Raw genomic sequence first — 13,549 nt, 5'->3', positions numbered from 1 at the left:
TTAATGGCATACTTTTATGAGTTTTCTTAAAAATAAATTCTTTTTTCATGATAACCATTTCATGGTTCCTCATGGTAAATGGTTTTCTCTCATTTTTACATTTTACCTGAGCATAAAAAATTAAATGGTAAATGCCATCTATTTTAAACAGTCAATAGCATTTTAAACCTGCAGATGAATTACAGAAATAATTTTTTACCTCAATTCACGGATAGTATTACTTGGAATTTAGATTTGATGACATTATTTAGGATAAAAAAACCTAGGATTTGAGAAATATTATTTATTTTCCATCACTTTGGCTAGGGTAGCCTATTTTATCTCAATTTCTATTTTTCTATTTCCCAAAGCTAGTACACTATTTTTCAGTTCATTATATTACGCTTATGCTTTCCATGCTTTCTTCTCCTCATTGCATGTATTAGCATCTGTTCTTTTGTTTCATATTATATTTAAATGAGTTTCTACGAGATGAGATTCCTCCAACTCTGAGAAATTATTCGCTTTTGCTTTTTTTTATACTTGAAAGTTGCGGTTTTCACGTAGGTAATAACAAATGCCGTTGTAATGCGCTGTAGACAGCCAATAGGAAAGCTACTTACAAATCTATGAGAATAATAATGCTACGCGATTGCCGATCAAGTGATTTTGATTGTTGATCAAGGATCAGATTGGTGAAACGGATGCGAGATTTGATCTCGGATCAGGGAATTGATGCCGATCAACTGATCGCCGATCAAAGAGAGGTTGGTGAAATCGGCCCTTAAAGTTGCTAGGGAATTTATTTATTTAAAGTCAACACTTTGAATATTTTTCTACATTTTCTTCTTGAACATCCAGCTTATCTTTACCAATATTATTACTCATAAGACAAAAGGTTAGTCCTGAAGAAAAGGTCATTATCATTAGTCAACAATCCTATACTGATTCCCATAATAATTTGTTTCCGGGTTAATTCCGCGTTAACTTGGAACCAATCATTAACCCGGAAACCAATCATCAATTTAATCACCGCTGAAGCCTCCATAATAATCCTAAGATTTCTTTGGCGCAGCTCTTCATTCCTCTGTCCTATCCTGTCCTGGCTTTTTCATACCCACGTATTTCTTCTCTTTTACATCCTTGATAACCCTTTGTCCTATGTAACTCGTTTGGGGCCGTCCCTTGCCCTTCTTCTCTTCCTCCTTCTACGATTTGTTTCATTGTCTCCCATGACGATGTGGCCAACCTAGTTTTCCCGTCCTCTGCGTAAGGTTTTTAGGAGGCTTCTCTTTTCTCCCACTCTTCTTAGCACTTCCTCGTTACCTACACGGTCGATCCATTTTATCTTCATCATTCTTCGGTAGCACCACATTTCGAATGCTTCCACTCTTGACCTCTCTGCAGCTGCCAACGTCCAAGCGTCACTTCCATAGAGAAACATTCCCTATATGTAGCATCTGATGAATTGATCCCTTACTTCTATGCTTGTATTCTCAGCTGTAAGAAGATTATTCTTAGTAGAAAGCTCTCTTCGTCTACGCTACTATACTATTTCTTTCTTGCTTCGTTCATCGTTGGTAACTCAGCTTCCCAGGTTAGAAAACTCTTTTTCGTCTCCCAGCTTATACCTCCATAGGTCAATATTTGTCTTAGCCTCCTCGCTTTTACTGCACAATAATACCGTAGTCTTCTATTTATTGATATTCAGCTTATATCTGGCCATTATCCTTTCCATATTTGTCAAAGTATTCTTCAAATCCTTTTCTGTCTCGGCTATGAGTGCTATGTCGTCAGCAAATCGCAACATGCTAATTTTTCCTCCGTGGATATTGACACCCAAAGCATTCTCTTTGATTCCATTGATACCTTACTCGATGTGAGCTCTAAAAATTATTGGGGAAATTGCACACCCTTGTCTCACCACTTTGCCTTTTCTTGTTTCCGCACAGATGGGTCCACATTTTAGTAATATTTGGCATAATGCTACTCAGAGACCGAAAACAAGGAAACTGATCCTTCTAGACGTAAAACGTAAACAAAGCCAAACATCTATATGATTTTAGAAAAAAAGGTTTATTAATCTATACATCTAGGTTTCTATTTTTAACTATCTTTGAAAACGCCCCTCTCTGGTGCAAGCCATGTTACAGTTGAAACACTTTTAGAACACTAAAAAAACACGTCTATTTCGTGGAATTTGTAAAATAATTGCTAATTTACCAGAAGGTATCACGCAAGCCAGTTGGTATATGAGCATGTACATTGTACAAGTAGGGTAGAATGCCCTATTGTTGGCACCCCCCCAGTTGTTGGCACTCTGTAATTAACTGTGTGATATTAAGAGACAGAGATGCATTGCATTTTTGATGTTTCTGTATTTAGAAGCAAAGGAGTTTTACTTAATATATATCAGCAGTTCCATCCACCTTACACCATTTGAGAAGTGACTGCGGACCATATAACCAAGTGCTGCATTTTCTTTGGAGAAATTGGAGATTTCCTTAGCGGAATTTTAAGAATATAACTTCATCTGGATGCGTTTTTTATTAATATCAACCCATTGAATAGTATGAAACTTAGATATTTGTAATGATAGTAATACCTCAATGAGGTTGTTTTTTACTTAGAGCCTGTTATCGAAATTAAAATTGATTTTTATGGGGTGCCAATCACTGGTATGTAAATATTGTTAATTTCCAGTGATTGGCATTGGGTGCCAAGTATTGGAAATTTCATCAACTACAGCTATATATTTATTTTGTACGCCAAATGCATTGTACTGCTAGTATAAATGCGTATTTTATATTTTGGCTCATAGAAATGAGTGCAACCAGTACTTGGCATGGGTGCCAATAATTGGATATAGTCAAACTAATAATTTCAAATAATTCCAAGCAAAACAATTGATAAGTGATAATGTCAAAGAATTCGAGCAAAATAATCGCGGAAATCCTTTTAAGGGCAATACTCCCGAGAATAAGTGGTTTTTACGCAGATATCCTGAAATTTCTTACCGTTCATTTGAAGGAGTAATTGATGCAAGTGCATGCGTGAGCGATATCCTCTATATGTCAGAGGCTGGTTTAAACCTGTGGAGGACATTCTTAAACAACAAAACAAGTTTGTGATACCCTCTCTGATCTGAATAGCTTGTTAATTGGCGACTAAACTAATTTCATGTGATGCCCTGAAAAGAACTTACTCAAGTAAAAATTTCTCCTTTGAAACAGAGCTGATTCTGGTCTGAAACTCCACTGAATGCGCTCAAACTGCCTTGAAACAACCTTGTCACTGCACTGCACTGCCCTGTCCTCAACAAGAAAAAGAGCACTCAACTGAAACTCTGATGCCATTCTCCCTTGCAAGTCCATTGAATTTGAACTGCTTCTCCCTTGTTGCATATGTGCCCCACTGATACTGAACTGGACAATAGGCTCAGGCCAGGCCGAATTTATGACACCACTGCGTCTCTCTTGCCGCATGTCTTTACTGCCTTGCCACAGAGCTGCGGCAGCATTGGGTATCCCCTCTCCCTCATGGATTTGAACTGCTTCTCCCTTGCTGCACATGAGCTCTACTGGCACTGAGCTGGACAGTAGGCTCAAAGGCCAGGCCAACTTAATAACTCCACTGAATCTCTCTTGCCGAATGTCTTAACTGCCCTGCCACAGAGCTGCTGCAGCATTTGGGTATCCCCTCGCCCTCATGTATTTGAACTGCTTCTCCCTTGCTGCGCGTGTGCTACCCACCGTAAGATTTGCCAACATACGGAACCCTTCTACCGGACATATACGCGACCCCTGTTTCCAGCGGCAATGTATTTTTTAAATTTAGCTTTTGGTAGAGATGGGCAAAAATAATCGATTATACGTAATAATCGATTATTTTCTTTCGATTATTGCGATTATTGAATCGATTATGGACATTGTAAGTTGCCGGGCGCTGTCGTCCTCGTCATCCGCAGAAGGATAAGGAAAGTCGCGCAGAAAGAAAGGAGAAGTCACATGTCGGGGAGAATCACACTTTATTCTGCCCTGGTTTCCTTACATCCGTCTACTGCCTCGAACTGCCCCGCGAGCTGCCGTCTCCCTCTTGTCAGCGTTTTTTCCGCTGTTTCCCAGGTGCGTTGCAGGCTCACGTTCTTAAGAAAAGATCTCTTACCTTACGTGGCCATGCGAGCGCTTCCTGTCTGTGTTGAGAGGTAGGGGAATCGTGAGAGCGAAAGGAAAAGGTTTATCGCTGACCTGGTCTGGGAATAGGAAATGAGGTAAGGAAGACGGCAGTCGCCCCATACATTCACTCTCCCCCAAAAATTTAAAAAATTTACAGATCTGGAAATTTTTTAAACACAATCACACAATCAGGTCAGAATAACGTTCTTAAACATAACAACGAAAACCACATCACGAGCAATCGAAGGAAAGAAAAACAAATGAAACCAACACAAGCAATTTCGTCCCCTTCCGTTATCACGGACACATCGCACCATTTCTAGTCCTAACCAATATTTTACAACAACTATTACACTTTCAAAATCACACACAAAACAGAGAACACAATTACACTAAGAACTATAACCACATTATTTTCTACCGTGATCGATGGTTACCCTAGCTCGACCTTAAAAGGATTCAATTCATTAGCACTACTACCCATATAAATCTAACAAAAAATTATTGACTACAATGCAAACCTCTCCTACCTCGGAGAGCACCTACCCATTATTATCAGTATCTAAGCAATATTATCTTCACCATCGCTTGCCCCATCATCTCTCTCCTCATTAACCACTACGCGTACGTTCCTAGCATCGATAGTCCTCGTACGAGTGGATTTCTCGCCCAACCCATGGCATTTTCCCTTAATGCAAGTAAGTTTACTATATAGTATCCCCAAAACTACTATTAAAAGTACCCCTAGGCCAACAGGGATCGAGATGTGATAGATATTTCCCGTTGATGACTTCCTTTGCACTCGCTCTATCAATTCGCTCAAGCCAACAGTCAGTGACCCCTTCGCGACTTCCGTGTCAATCTCCCTCTTGAGCAAGCTCAAGCTGTTCATATCCATTTTTATCAAGGTTTCCCTTTCCTTCCCAAACATTTCAATTTGAGGGGAAACAAACTCGATCAGGCTTTGCGACACTTCAGATCTCCCCTGCCAGGCTGCTATGATTTTGAAATTCTCACCCGTTATATCACAATGGCTCACGTTAGCCAGTAAACCACTTCCCTCCAATTTCAGCAACCTGGGCCTGGCTTCTCCTACTCCCTCATGACACAAAAAGGTGGCGGAGAGTGTAGAAGGAGCAGTAAACACCCAGCCCCGTTCAACCTTGCGGAAGAAAGGCATTACCAGGCGCATTTCTTCCCGGATACACATTTTAGTCCCCCTATCCATGAATAAATCATACTCACAGCTTACCCCCGATCCACTCAAAAGAACGAAATCACCCGGGCATGTATATACAGGTCCTTCTCGACATTTTTGGAGCTCATCCACCCCCGCGATAGCAAAATAAGCTCTGTCTTTCGAGATAAGCAGATATTCCCCCACTCTCCACTGACCGTAGACGTCTAATCCTGGGTATTTAATAGGGAAAGTGTGGACTCGATACAACTCCAGAATACCGCCGTCTCCAACCACCGGAATCTTTATTATAACCCTCAACGTCTCACCCACCACTACGACCGTCACCCGTGCGATCTCATAATATACATATAGCGTCTCATGCTCACATGCGGACAACATTCTCAATGGGGGCCGTAAACTATCTCTGATTCGTCTGAGACACTCTAAATATTTATTTGGTGTGATTAAGATGCTACTAAGTCTATTATAAACACTACTCTCCAATGCAATTCTCAGCCCGGTCAAGTCAATCCTAGCATTGACTAAGGCGTGACCCACCTGCCTAAGAGCATCTTCGGTCATCACCATCTCCCGTAGTTCCCTATAGTTGGCCTCCGACTGATTAAACCTCAATTGCGACTTGTTCCTGTAATCAATATACTCGTCAACCAAACTCCTTAAGAAGCGCGTGTTATTTGCCACTCGTCCTTCCATTCCTTTCAGAACCAACAATTGAGCACCTATAGCTGCATGAGCATCTCCCCCCTCCCTCTCAAGCTTCTCAATTCTCCCATTTAGCTGTCTCAAATCCTCTGCGTCAGCTGTTCCGAGAACCATTTTTAGAAGGGATCCTCCTGCATCAATCCAGCCTCTTCTTACTCTCTTTTTTTTCACCAAATCCACTAGGGTCTCTAATTCCTCTTTCACCCTTGAATACTCCACTTCCATCCTATTTAGAGCAATTTTGTATCCCCTTCCCATGGATACCCCTCGAGTTAATTCGGCTTTTTTTCTCAATTCTGCAAACGCGTCAACTAATTTAACATACTCCTTCTGTACCTCTCCCAAATCAAAATTGATAACCAACGCCCACGTTTTATCAGTTATCACCACGTCTTGCGCCCGCTCAAACACCACTCCACTCCCTATTGGAATCACATCTTGCCCATCTACAGAATCCACAAATATAAACAAAACACACATCACCAAAACTTTACACTGTATAGCTGCTCCTTTCCCCATCATGACGGAGGGGGATTCCTCTTGCGCAGGAAGTACCGGGGGGAAGGGGGGGTATCGGGAGGGGGTGGCGGTCCGGGTGGGGAGTGAGATGGGGGATGGGATGAACGTGCCCTCGAGCGGAGAAGATAAGGGGACCTCTGAGGAAGGGGCGTGCTCCAAGCGTCTTCTTCACTCCCAACAGCGGCACGGCCTTGCTCGTTATCAGCAAGGTCGGCAGCCTCCTCTCCACTCTCCCTCTCCTCGCAGATGGGCGTATCTTGCAGGGGACGCTCTCCGCTAAGGCAAGGCGACGAGCTGTCTAGCCCTTCCGTTAAGGAAGGAGATCTCCTACAATCCTCTCCTTCGTCCTCAGCTCCGATGAAATTCCCGGAAGGCGAAGAGAAATTCCAAGAAGGAGATCCCTTCTCAGCTCCCTCAAAGACGGGAATCACCGTCTGCTTTTTCGGCCTCCCTCGTCGCCTCTCACTGGCAGCGCCTGCAACTGCGGGAGAAGGAAGACCAAGATGGCGGGGATGGGGCTTTACTCTATTTTTATGCACAACTAACGTCCTATGAGGGAGTTGCAGCATTAAATTTACGGGAGGAAGAACCTTAACAACGCTGTACGGCCCCTTCCACGGTCGGTGGAACTTCTTTCCCACACCTGTCTTCACACAAGGGTCGCTTAAATAGACTAAGTCTCCCACTGAATACGTCCGGTCCTTTCCCTTGGATCCCGCCCCCTTGAATTGCTGTTTTCGTGCACGCTCATTGTTTCTAGCACACTTTCGCCACATCACTTGAAGTCTATCCCGTAACTGTTCCACTTGAGCATTACACGCATCTCTCAGAGGTCTCTTCACACACTCGAACGGCGAGTTCATTTCATAACCAAATATTATTTCATGAGGGCTGAAGGCCGTGGAGCTGTGTACTGAGCTATTATATGCTGTCAAAGCATAGCATAGGATTTCATCCCAACTGTTGTTTTTAACATTCACATAATGGGATAGAATCTGTGCTATCGTGCGGTGCACCCTCTCTATCCGTCCGTTGCACTCGGGTCTGTAAGGGGATGTACGCAATTTGGTCACTCCTAGCAACTCACATACACCCCTAAATAAGTCCGACATGAAATTACTCCCCTGGTCGGTTAGAACCTTGTCAGGGACACCGAATCTTAAAATCCACTCCTTCACAAGTGCAACGGAAACCACCTCTGCTGTCTGATTTGGCAAGGGAACCATTACCAGATACCTAGAAAAGTGATCCAAAATGGAAAGAATGAACTTGTTTCCCTTCTCAGTCCGAGGTAACGGGCCAACTATATCAAGAGCGATAAAATCAAAGGGTCTATCGGTGGCCGGAAGGGCTTGTAACGGGGCCTTAGACTTCCCATACGGACTTCTCCTCTGACACGACACACAGTTTTTCACATATGCCTCGCAATCTCTTCCCAGGTGCGGCCACCAATAGCGCGCCCCTACGCGGGCTTTAGTCGATCTAACCCCCAGGTGTCCCGCGAGGGCGTAATCATGGCACTGACGCAAAATGTCAGTCCTTATGCTCTCAGGGACAGCTATCACTCTTCCCCGCGGGCCGATTTTAAAAAGGATTCCGTCCACAACCTCAAATCCTGCCTTGCCTGCCCATTCCTCGCACTCTACGTCATTCCTTTGCGCACTTGCTATGTCGACACTCGGCGTACATTTAAATCGCCTCACCTTCCGGCTAAGTCCATCGGCGTTCTTGTGCAATACCCCGGGCTTATGCACTACCTCGTAGTCATATTCGGAAAGTTTAAGAGTCCATCGCATCAAGCGGCTACTTGGGTCACGCAGGCCAAATAGCCACTTGAGGGCTGCATGGTCACTAACTATCTTAAATTTTCGTCCATACACGTAGCATCGGTATTGCGCCACGGCAAACACAACACTGCACAGTTCCTTTTCGGTCACTGAATAATTTATTTCAGCGGAATTCAGCTGTCTTGATGCATATGCGATTGGATGTTCTTCCCCGCCGATCTCCTGTGAAAGCACTGCCCCTATTGCGAAGTTAGATGCATCGGTGGAAATAATAAATGGTTTGTCGAAATCTGGATATGATAATACGGGGCTATTAACCAGGGAATCCTTTAGTTTCTCAAAGGCCCCCGCGCAATCTTTATCCCAGTCGAACACTGCACCTTTTCGTAATAATTTCGTCAACGGCCTCGCTATTTCTGCGTAACCCACCACAAAGCGACGATAGTAATTCGCAAGTCCTAAAAATGACTGAAGTTCCTTCACGTTGGCAGGGGTGGGAAATTCCTGCACGGCTGATACTTTTCCCGGGTCAGGTTGCACTCCATGCTTTGAAATCACGTGACCTAAATAGTTCACCTTTTCCTCCGCAAACTTACATTTCTCAAACTTAAGCGTGAGCCCAGCGTTCTTTAATCTGTCGAGTACGGCACGCAGCCGTACGGCATGCTCCTCTATCGTTGCACCAAAGATGATCACGTCGTCCAAATACACGAGGCATTGTACCGGCTTCAAGCCCCGTAGGAGGCCGTCCATCATCCTTTGGAATGTGGCAGGTGCATTCCGCAATCCGAACGGCATCCTAGTGTAGTGATAATGCCCGCTGTCGACATTAAAAGCGGTCTTTTCTTGATCATCTTTATGCATCGGTATTTGATGGTAACCACTCGTCAAATCCAGCGTTGAAAAAAATCGCGATTTTCCCAGATAGTCCAAAGATTCGACGACGTTGGGAATGGGGTACACATCAGGGACAGTGACCGCATTCAAAGCCCGGAAATCCACACAAAACCGGTACGCCGGGTTTCCATCAGCCGATTTTTTTGGCACGATCACAATTGGGGATGCCCAAGGGCTGTCACTATGGACAATTATACCCGCTTTGAGTTGCTCGTCGACGAATGACTCCACAACGGGCTTCAATCGATGTGGTACTCGATAAGGTCTTCTGTAGATAGGAGGGGCGCTGCCTGTGTTGATTCGGTGAGACGTCAGGGCGGTAACAGGTAGTATATCCTTCTCCGTGAACAGATCCTCGAATTCTTTTAATAGTGGAAGGATGATCTCCCTCTCATCGACATCCAGGTGCGCCAACTTTTCGCGGAACATTTCCCCGCTCTTAGCCGACGCTATCGTCCTCACCCTCTTCCCGTGAGTCTTTCCAACCCCCGCTTCGTAGGGCTCCAACTTTACAGCCATTCCTAACGTAGTCCCTTTACGTAGTACTACTTCCTCGCGGCCAAAATTGGTTACTTGCAGTGTGATTGACTGCTCCTTATCAACGGTGCACAGTCCCCTCGCAACATAACAGTTTTCCAACGTCTCCAATGCAGGCTCCACTAAATATGTCCCTGCACCAACGCACCCATCCACCGTAATTCTCAAAAGCCTCCCAGAGTTAGGCGGCACCCTTATTTCTCCCCCTAGGCACACGGGATATTCTTTACTCCTACCGAAGGTTATCTTCTCCCGTCTTATATCCCTTGATTGTTGATCTGAAGGAAAATTTAGACTTGGGTCACCATATCCTTCCTTTCGGCGACCTAATAACCGAATCTGCCGCCCCCACAAGTGCAAAATCCCATTACACACGTCCAATACACCTCGATGTTTTTCCAAAAAATCTAATCCCATGATGCCATCCACTCCGTCCAACTTGTCCACAACTTGCACTTTCATGGGATAGACGTGATCATCCAAACGTAAGGACACCACCTTTTGCCCGTGTGTCCAAAGCGTCCTTCCCGTGATTCCTCTCAGGTGGCACCCCGGGCTTGAGAGCCCATAACGGCCACTTATTTCACTTGATATTAAAGATACTTGCGCCCCCGTGTCAATCAAAAGTGCGCACTCGCGTCCCTCTATGACGCCCTTCACCCTTAAGTCACCCTCCGCCGCATTACAGTCCGTCACAGGGATTGTTATCTTTAGGGGCACCCGGCGCCCGCGGCCGCGCCGGTGCCATGGCCGTTTAAATCAGGCCCAGGTCTTCCACGACGTTGGCATTCGCGAGCGATGTGTCCCACCTTGCCACAAGCGTAACATTGATCCCTTCGCGGCAGTCTGCATTCTCGTGCAAAATGTCCAGGCTGGAGACAATTGAAACATTTCCTCTCGTTTGGCGCCCGAAAAATCTTCGGGGGGATTGGCGGCGCCCGAGATGCCACCTTCGCTTCGATCGCCTCAGCCCGCAAGGCGCTTCTGACAGCGTCGTCGAGGGTCTTCGGCGCATCATGGCGGCATCTGCGCTCAACCTCACCGGAGAGTCCATTCAGGAACGCGTCCAACGCCCTCTGCTCGGCTTCAAATAGGGTGGCCTCAAAAAACTCCTGGGGTTGATTTCTCTCATAAGTGTTCGCGTTAGCATTCCTTATCCGATCAGCGAAAGCCTCTATATCCTCCATTGGGCCCCGCTTCATCTGAGAGACAAGCTCCCGATAGAACCGAGCGTCGTGTTTCCGCTTATATCTTTCAATAAACACCTTTTTAAAGTCTTCATAAGAGGCGGCGTCACGGCACTCCTGCTTCGAGCGGACGAATTCCGCTGCACCACCCGACACACGCAATCTTGCAACCCGTAACTTATCCGCATCAGCCCAGCCACTTATTACCGCTATCTCGTCCAAACACTCAAAAAATGCAAATACATTCTCGGACTGACCACCCGTAAACACTCCTACAGACGATAATAGTGAGAACTTCTTACTGTCGGGGCCTAAACTGGAATTAAGGGCACTATCACGTTCAGCCAATCGGGATTTTAGGGATTGATTTTCACAGGCTAACTCACGAAGCCTCTCATGGACGTCCTCTATCACTTGCTGCAACTCCACCTCTTTTCCACCAACACTAACTCGCCCCGCCATAATGATCTTACCTCCTTATTCCGCGACGAAATTCCGTCCTCAGGTCTGCTACAGCTAGATGGACGAATCCCACTTCTCGACACCAAGTTGTAAGTTGCCGGGCGCTGTCGTCCTCGTCATCCGCAGAAGGATAAGGAAAGTCGCGCAGAAAGAAAGGAGAAGTCACATGTCGGGGAGAATCACACTTTATTCTGCCCTGGTTTCCTTACATCCGTCTACTGCCTCGAACTGCCCCGCGAGCTGCCGTCTCCCTCTTGTCAGCGTTTTTTCCGCTGTTTCCCAGGTGCGTTGCAGGCTCACGTTCTTAAGAAAAGATCTCTTACCTTACGTGGCCATGCGAGCGCTTCCTGTCTGTGTTGAGAGGTAGGGGAATCGTGAGAGCGAAAGGAAAAGGTTTATCGCTGACCTGGTCTGGGAATAGGAAATGAGGTAAGGAAGACGGCAGTCGCCCCATACAACATCCGATTATTTTGCATAATCGATTATTTGAATATAATCGGCGGGAACAAGAAGCGTGCTCACTTGCGAGAAACGAGAGCGAGCATATACTTTTCATGACAATCTATCCTTATATCGTAATTGGTGATTGAAAATTTTGAAAAAAATCATAAGCAATGAAACAAATTCTAAATTTTTGATGGGAGAAAATATCTATTGTTGAAGGAAGAAATCATGAAAAATTAGCGAAAAAAATTATGGCCGCGTTGAGTAACTACATGATCATATGGAATATAGGGCCTAATTGGTCAAGGACGAACAATTTCTTTTCACCGCCAATAAGTAATAAAGCTAATTGGGCAACTCTTACCTAATAATCAATCGTAAATAAATGTATAACACCTCGTAAGTGGAAGAGCCCAGACACCTCATCTGAAGCCGATTCACCCATAAGTCACTAAAATCCTTTGTTCGGTGTAAGCTCAGAAACGAAAGTGATATGGCACCAGTAAAGAGTCACTTGTGGAAGTACTTCCACAAAAATTTGAGTGAGGGTAAAGAAAAACAATCTCCTAGTCATGTACTAATGGCATGAAAAACCTATTGACGATATCACTGTCAAGAACAAGACAAAAACTTAGCTACTTTATTACCCCTATGAAAAAATTGTATAAAACCGTATAAAATTTCTATACAGTTTATACAGGTTGTATACAATTTGTATACATTGTATACAAATTGTATAAACTGTATTAATTCACATGCTGTATACAGCATATACAATTTGTATAGAATGTATACAATTTGTATACAATGTATACAATTTGTACACAATGTATACAATTTGTATAATAGTAATTCAAAGTAGGCCTCAAAAACTGAAGTCCAAAAATCAACTTAGTAGGGGACCAAAATAATGTTCCAAATTCAAGAGTTCAATTGCTTCTAAAGATCATGAAACGCGTTTTAAACAAGATTCTTGGAGACCCATCAATGTTAGCCATTCAATGCCACTTGGAAAATTTTCAACCGAGGCGTCAAAATTTTAAGTCCAAAAATCAACTTAGTAGGGGACCAAAATAATGTTCCAAATTCAAGAGTTCAATTGCTTCTAAAGATCATGAAACGCGTTTTAAACAAGATTCTCGGAGATGCATCAACGCTAGTCATTCAATGCCACTTGGAAAATTTTCCATACCCATAGCCTCCATAGTGTCCCCTTGTCACGTCTGTAGGAAGCGGTACGAAGGTTTTACACAGTACACTGGCAAATTCATATGCAGCGATAAAATTGTATCACATACGCCCAAATTTCCTAAAAACTCGTGATTTAATATATGACACAGTAGTCATTTTGTTTCTGGATACTCTGGATAAAAAAATCATATCCGTTGTGGGACTATTTTCTTTTGCGGATGGGGCCATAGCCACCGAGAAAGAGAGCCCGCGGAAGGATCGCCCAGGATCGCCGTTGGAGATTACGTGGTTTATGTTATGTACCACCATATTCCTTGGATTTTTGTGGTTAAGTTGGTGAAAATTAGAGTTTTTGTGAATAGTGAAGTTTCCGTTATTCTTTAATTTCATTCGGTGGGCTTCAGAAACTTGTTTGTGAGGCATTTTTGTTAAATATGCCTTTCTCGTGTGTGGTGCCGGTATGCGAAG

This window comes from Ischnura elegans, chromosome 1, assembly GCF_921293095.1.
Source record: "Ischnura elegans chromosome 1, ioIscEleg1.1, whole genome shotgun sequence".
NCBI lineage: Eukaryota > Metazoa > Arthropoda > Insecta > Odonata > Coenagrionidae > Ischnura > Ischnura elegans.
Note: the sequence above shows the minus strand (reverse complement) of the source record.